Here is a 6,267-nt window from a genome sequence, read left to right as displayed (position 1 = left end):
AATCCATCTAGTAAGTGTTTTCAGGGACCGTTTATTTAATTTATATCCATGATTTTTAATCAGGTCCTTTAAGTATCCATACATCTCAGTCTCCTCCCTTGAAGGGCGAGCTCCCATCTTGATGTTAGTTGTAAAGGGGGTAATTAAAATCCTTGCTCACCTCTCCAGCGTTGCTGTGCAGTGTTTTTGTCGTTTAGCCAGGTCTGCCATCCAGCTGTGATGGCTCTCTAAGCGAGGCAGTGAAGCTCTCAGGTGTTAAGAGTTAGCTCACTGATCTCTGTTGCACCTCACCAGCTGCTGCTGCTTGCTACTGTTGCTGTCACTCCTCACACGGGGCACTATTTGCGGAGGTCGGCACTGAAATAAAGACCTCCACAAACTTTTCTGGGTGCAGCTGGTGAGATGATTTTATTAGAAAAGTAACAGGGCAACGGGACGGCTTAAAGGGAGGAGTGAAAGGGGACAAAAAAGCCCAACACAAAATGGCTCCAGCCTTAAATAATATGGGTAAGGAAGGTACTAGAACAGAAGGTGGGGTTTAGGCGGAGCATGCAAATCACAACCAATCACAGAAGATAGGGGCAGAACATAACCATATATGGTATTAACCAATGAAAGAACAGAACATACATCCAACACAACACAATACAACAACTTATATGCAAAACCCACTATTTCCCCATTAATTGTACATTTTTATACCACCACAGGCACCTGTCCCACAGAGGGTAGATTTACTAATACGGATTGGCCTGGATAATGGAGTGGTTTTACGGGATCTTTACTTTTGTCTTCCCTCAGGTGCAGGGGTGGATCTTTCAGTGGATCATGATCTTTCAGCCTGGTGCGGCATAGACTACAGGCAGAGATCACTGTGTTGCACAGCTCCCTGGTAACTGGCCACCCTCTACTGATTGCTTCTTTAAACAGATCTCTGTTTCCTGAGTGGTCTCTTTTTATGTGTAACCATTCTAACAGATGTTCTCATTTTTGTCCCTCTCCCTCTATTGTTATCTTAGCTAACCGTGTCAGTGAGTCTACTTGATTGTTTAACAGATGAGCGGGGTTGTTATCTGTTTGGTGTGCAGCAACCCATCCCACAAGGAATGTTTTTTGTTTAGCGATGTTTAGGATCTCTTTCCATTTTTCTTGTTGCCACACTGATATTTGATTCACTTCCCATTGATTTTTATTCCCAAAAGGGGAGCCACTCTGTACATCCTTTGAATACTGCATAGGAATCTGTGTAAATGTATGTGTCTTCTTCAGTGTCTGCTTCTCTGGTAAATACACTCCATATTGCTACTAACTCCCCGACCTGAGCACTCCCTTCTCCTTCTGTCACTACCCTGTTCCCTGAATCAACATGTAGGGCCACGGCTCGATATTTCCACACTTTTCCTTCTCGTCTGGCAGAAGCATCTATAAACCAAACATTTTTTAAGTGAGGTTCAAAAGCGGGAGCAGGTTTTATACAGGAAGGAGGAGGGTTTGAATCAGGTAGCTTACAAGATTGTTCTTGTATTTGGAGTATTTTTGGAGCTCCTTCAGTTATTTGACGAGAGTGATAGTAATGATCAATTTGTGCATACCATCTCCGGACTGTTCCTCTCTGAGCTACCCCTGCAGGAGGGGGGGGTTCCAGATATCACTGGCTTTAAAACCTTAAAAGGCCCTCGCAGAATGATTGATTGGTGCCAAATGTCTTCTCTGCTTCCTGCAAGGCTAAACAGACCACAAACAGGCCTTTTTCCCAAGCAGAGTATCGTTTTTCAGCATCTTTTAGGCTGCAAGAAAGAAAACCAGTGGGGCGAGTGGGATCTTCAGGTCCCCGCTGCCACATATGTATGGACAGACTGTGGATTGTAAATCCCCATTCAACTTGGAGTGGATCTGTGGGATGTATGGGCCCCAGAGTTTGGTATACATTAGCTTCAAAGATTACTAATTTTAGGGCTTCTTCATGCATGGGGGTCCACTCCCATGTTGCTTTTTTTCGTGTCAGGTCGTACAGGGGACGAGCAATAATGGAGAAATCTGGCACATGTTTTCTCCAAAAAACCAGCTGGAGCTCTCTTTTACTCTCTGGCATCTTTACTTGCTCTAGGGTGTTTAAGGTTTCAGGAGGGATACACACTGCTCCTCCTTTCCACCATATACCTAGGAATTTTACTTTGGAGGTGGCAAGCTGTACCTTTTCTGTGGGAATTTGGAGTCCCAGACTTTCTAGGTGAGTGATAATATTTTTCTGGGTCTGGCTCACTGGTATGACATCAGAGCCACCAATTAATATATCATCCATATACTGATATATCTTAGTTCCTTCTTCAGGAGTAATTTGAGCCAGCTCCTGTGCGAGTGCATGATGGGCCAGGGTAGGGGAGTGTCAATATCCCTGAGGTAGATGAGTAAAGGTATATTGATTACCCTCCCAGGTAAAAGCAAAACGATCTCGGTCTGCTTCCTGTAAGGGAACCATAAAAAACATATCTTCGACATCAATAGTTGCAAGAATTGGATGGGCCTGCTCCTGAACTGTAGCAATCAGTTCAGCTATGTTAGGTACTGCAGCTGTCAGAGGGCCACTGTTAGAGTTGAGATGTCGATAATCTATTGTAAGCCTCCAATTTCCATTAGGTTTACGAACAGGCCATACCGGCGAATTGTATGGTGAGTGTGTAGGGACGACCACTCCTTGCTCTTGCAGTTCTGCAATTACTGGAGCAATGCCTTCACATGCCCCTAAAGGAAGCGGGTAGGGTTTCACGTTTGTTATTTTGGAAGGAGGCAGACTTGGAGCGGTTTGCAACAGACGGACAGAGAGGGATGGGAGACCAAACACCCATTCTCTCCCTCTGGCATTTGTCCAGGCTCGACCCTTTAACAGATCTAACCCCAGGATGTTAGCTGGTAGTGGCCCCACAATCATGATAGTTTCTGTGGCTGTCTCATCTCCAGGTAACCAGCATTTTACTTGAGCAGTGTGTTGGGGTTGGGATTTGCCAAAGGCATCAGTTACCCATATTTTTTTTTTGTCTGGCTTAATGCCACACTGGGTAGCAGCTTCAGTTTAGAGTGCTGAGACCTGTGCACCCGTGTCCACCACGAATGTAACCAAAGATTTAAAAGGGCCGAGAGGAAAAGCGATCACCATATCTCCCTGGTTCTTTTCTGTGAGCCTTCTCATATAAACCCACTGAGCTTGCTCACTGGGAGCGGCGAGTCCCGTTTCCCAACTCGGGATCGGTTAAACTGATTTCTGGTGGGGCTGAGGGAACCACAGTGTTGGATTCCTGGGGAGGGTTGCCCCCAGGGGGTGACTCATGCTCTCTGATCTTATCCCACTGCTTTATCAAGTGTTCCAAATTAGCTGTGGGTAGTTTATCCATCACTTCTCGAGGAATTCCTTTTGCAATACCCTCCACCCACAAACTGTACCTTGTTTGCTCACTAGGTGTCGCATTTTGCTGACAATTACCTGGCAAAGGTGGTTTTCGGATCTCTCCTACCCTTCTTATATCTGTTTTTTGCTTAACACTACTTGTATCAGAGACCCCCAACTGTTGACCAGTAGTTACCAGTTTTTGGGCTACCTCTAACCAGGTCATCCCCAGTGGAGCACCCCTTCTTCTGGGCCTGAGGGTTGTCATTATGCGCTCTTGTAGTTGTTTAGCATGAGTTTTTAGTGCATCAGGCAGGCCTCTGATCAGGGCGGGAAGTCGTTGTGGATCTGCTTCGAGTTCCATAGGGGAATGCCGCTGCGAGTCCAACAATCTTGTATGGATTAATTGGAGCCATGCAGCTTTTTGTACGCTTTCAACAATGTGGCCAATTTTGGGGGTTTTAATTGTGTGAGGATCTCCCCTTTCGATAGGGTCTAACCCACCTGCCCAGTAGGCAGCTCTCTGGGTCAGCGGCCATGGGGCTCGGTCATCATTTGTGGTCAGGAAGACCCCTGGGCCCCAAAATCCTCTGGCCTCATTTTCACTTCACTAAACAAAATCCAATGCCCTCCTGTAAGGGACACTCTCCACACATATTCAGTCTCTGATTCACTGGCCTTACGACTGTATTTTTCCTGAATTCTGGCCAGTGCTTCCCCGGTGTACGGGGTAATTCGTGTGGTAATTTGCCGATCTGCCCCCTGGCCAGTGGTTTCAGTTTTAATGAGGGGACACATATGTATTACCCCCTCCTCCGGGTAACTTTGCTTCAACTCTTCTAATTCCCCAGAGGGGTACAGGGATTTGTTAACATCTACCGGTTTAGGGTACTTTGAATTAATGTCTCGCAATTCACAATTTTTCATTTCCACTATCTTTTTAAGCCTTTCATTTTGTTCCTCCTCATCTTGCAGGGCTGACCGAAGCAATGAGTTAATCTCTCTCTCTTTCTCCAGTGCCTGACTTCAGCAGTTAACTGCAGGCGTTCTTTTCCTAATTGCTCCTGTAATGCCTTCATTGACTCTTGAAGAGATCTTATCACCTCACCGGTAGATTTTTGAATAGCCTCTTTTTCTAGCTGGTCCTGCAAAGTTCTCATTGACTCTTGGAAAGATTTTATCACTTCACTTACAGATTTCTGAATAGGCGATTTTTCCTTTTGCACTGCTCTAAGGAACACGCCTAAGACAGCACCCACAAAAAACAGTTCTAAACCAAGGATAACTATCAGGAGGGAATAATCCCCATATAACGCAAGCTGGGGTGTCATCCCTTTTGACTCAGTCATTAACCCAGCTCAGGTTAATGTCTTTCTCCCCCTTAACCCTCTGAGGGTCGGCTTGACTCTCTCCTGGAAAACCTTTCAACAGGTCCAGGTACCAGAGAACCTTTCAACAGGTCCAGCCCACACCAGGAAACCTTTCAACAGGTCTGATGTGCCCGGGTCACACCGAGAGGAGAAAAATTCTCACTATAATTTTACAGCGAAGGGATAGTCACCATTTGACTCGCCCTCGGTATCAGTTTTAGAATACACTGATTACTCCACCACATCCAAAGGACCCTGCTCGCTGCACCAAAAAAATGTTACAACCCGCCCCAGGAAAAGAGGGGGGGAGGTAACCCAGGTTTTATCAATAATTCCTTTGGGGTGGATTAAAGCGAAACGACACTAAATAATCGGTGTCTGAAAACATATATTGACAAGATTTATTTTAACAATTTTGTATCAATAGGTATGTTAACATTTTGGGTGCTGTCATAACCTTTCGGGGGAGGAGAAAAAGAAATGCATAGGGGAGAGAAGGACAGGGTAAGAGTAAAAGAGAGCAAGAGAAAAAAAAGGAAAAGATGAGAGTGGTATAATCACCGCCCACTGGATCCAGCGATGTCTTGATCCACAGGCGGTGGGGGAAAGAAGAAGAAAAACCCTGCCAAAACCCCCAAAGTCACCAGTCAGTATCTATATCCTTTGCACCTCCCCCAAGGCGGGAATTGTTTTCATGGGGTGGTGTCTCCCTTTTTGGCGTGGAGTTCGTGGTAAACTCGGCTCTTCCCGCCTTTTCGGGGCTTGACATCTTCTGCACTGGAGGAGGGGGGATGGGCCCAGTTGCCCATCAGCCTGCAGAAGTCTCTTAGAATGCATAAATCATTAACCATTCCAGTCTCCGACACATCGTCTGCCTGGACTTATGCAAAGTTTGACACTATCCTGCATGACATCCTTGTCTCTAAGTTGGAGAGACAAGGATTTGCTGGATGAGCTACTTGGTGGACAAAGAACTGGCTGGGTGGCAGCACACGAAAGAGTTCTGGTCAATGACTCATTGGCCATGTGAAGACGAGTGACGAGTGGTGTCCCTCAGCGATCGGCACTGGGGCTGACACTGCTCAACATCTTTCTCAGTCACAATGACAGTGGGAATCAAGTGCACCCTCAGCAAATTTGCTGATGATGCCAAGCTGTGTGGTGTGGTTGATGTGCTGGAGGGAAGGGATGCCATCCAGAAGAACCTTGACATGCTCATGAAGGGAACCTCATGAAGTTCATCAAAGCAAAGTGAAAGGTCCTATATGTCGATCATGGCAATCCCAGACACACCTACAGATTGGGTGGAGAAGTGATTGAGAACAGCCCTGTGGAGAAAGACTTGGGCGTGATGGCTGATGAAAACCTCAACACGAGCTGGTGTGCTTGCACATCAGAAAGCCAATGAAATCCTGGGCTGCATCAAAAACAGCATGGCCAGCAGGTCGAGGGAGGTGTTTTTCCCCGTCTGCTCTTGTGAGACCCTACCTTGAATACCGTGTACAGTTCTGGTAT

Source organism: Manacus candei, unplaced genomic scaffold, assembly GCF_025592945.1.
Source record: "Manacus candei isolate 608988 ecotype Guabito, Panama unplaced genomic scaffold, ASM2559294v1 h1tg000093l, whole genome shotgun sequence".
Classification (NCBI taxonomy): Eukaryota; Metazoa; Chordata; class Aves; order Passeriformes; family Pipridae; genus Manacus; species Manacus candei.
Note: the sequence above shows the minus strand (reverse complement) of the source record.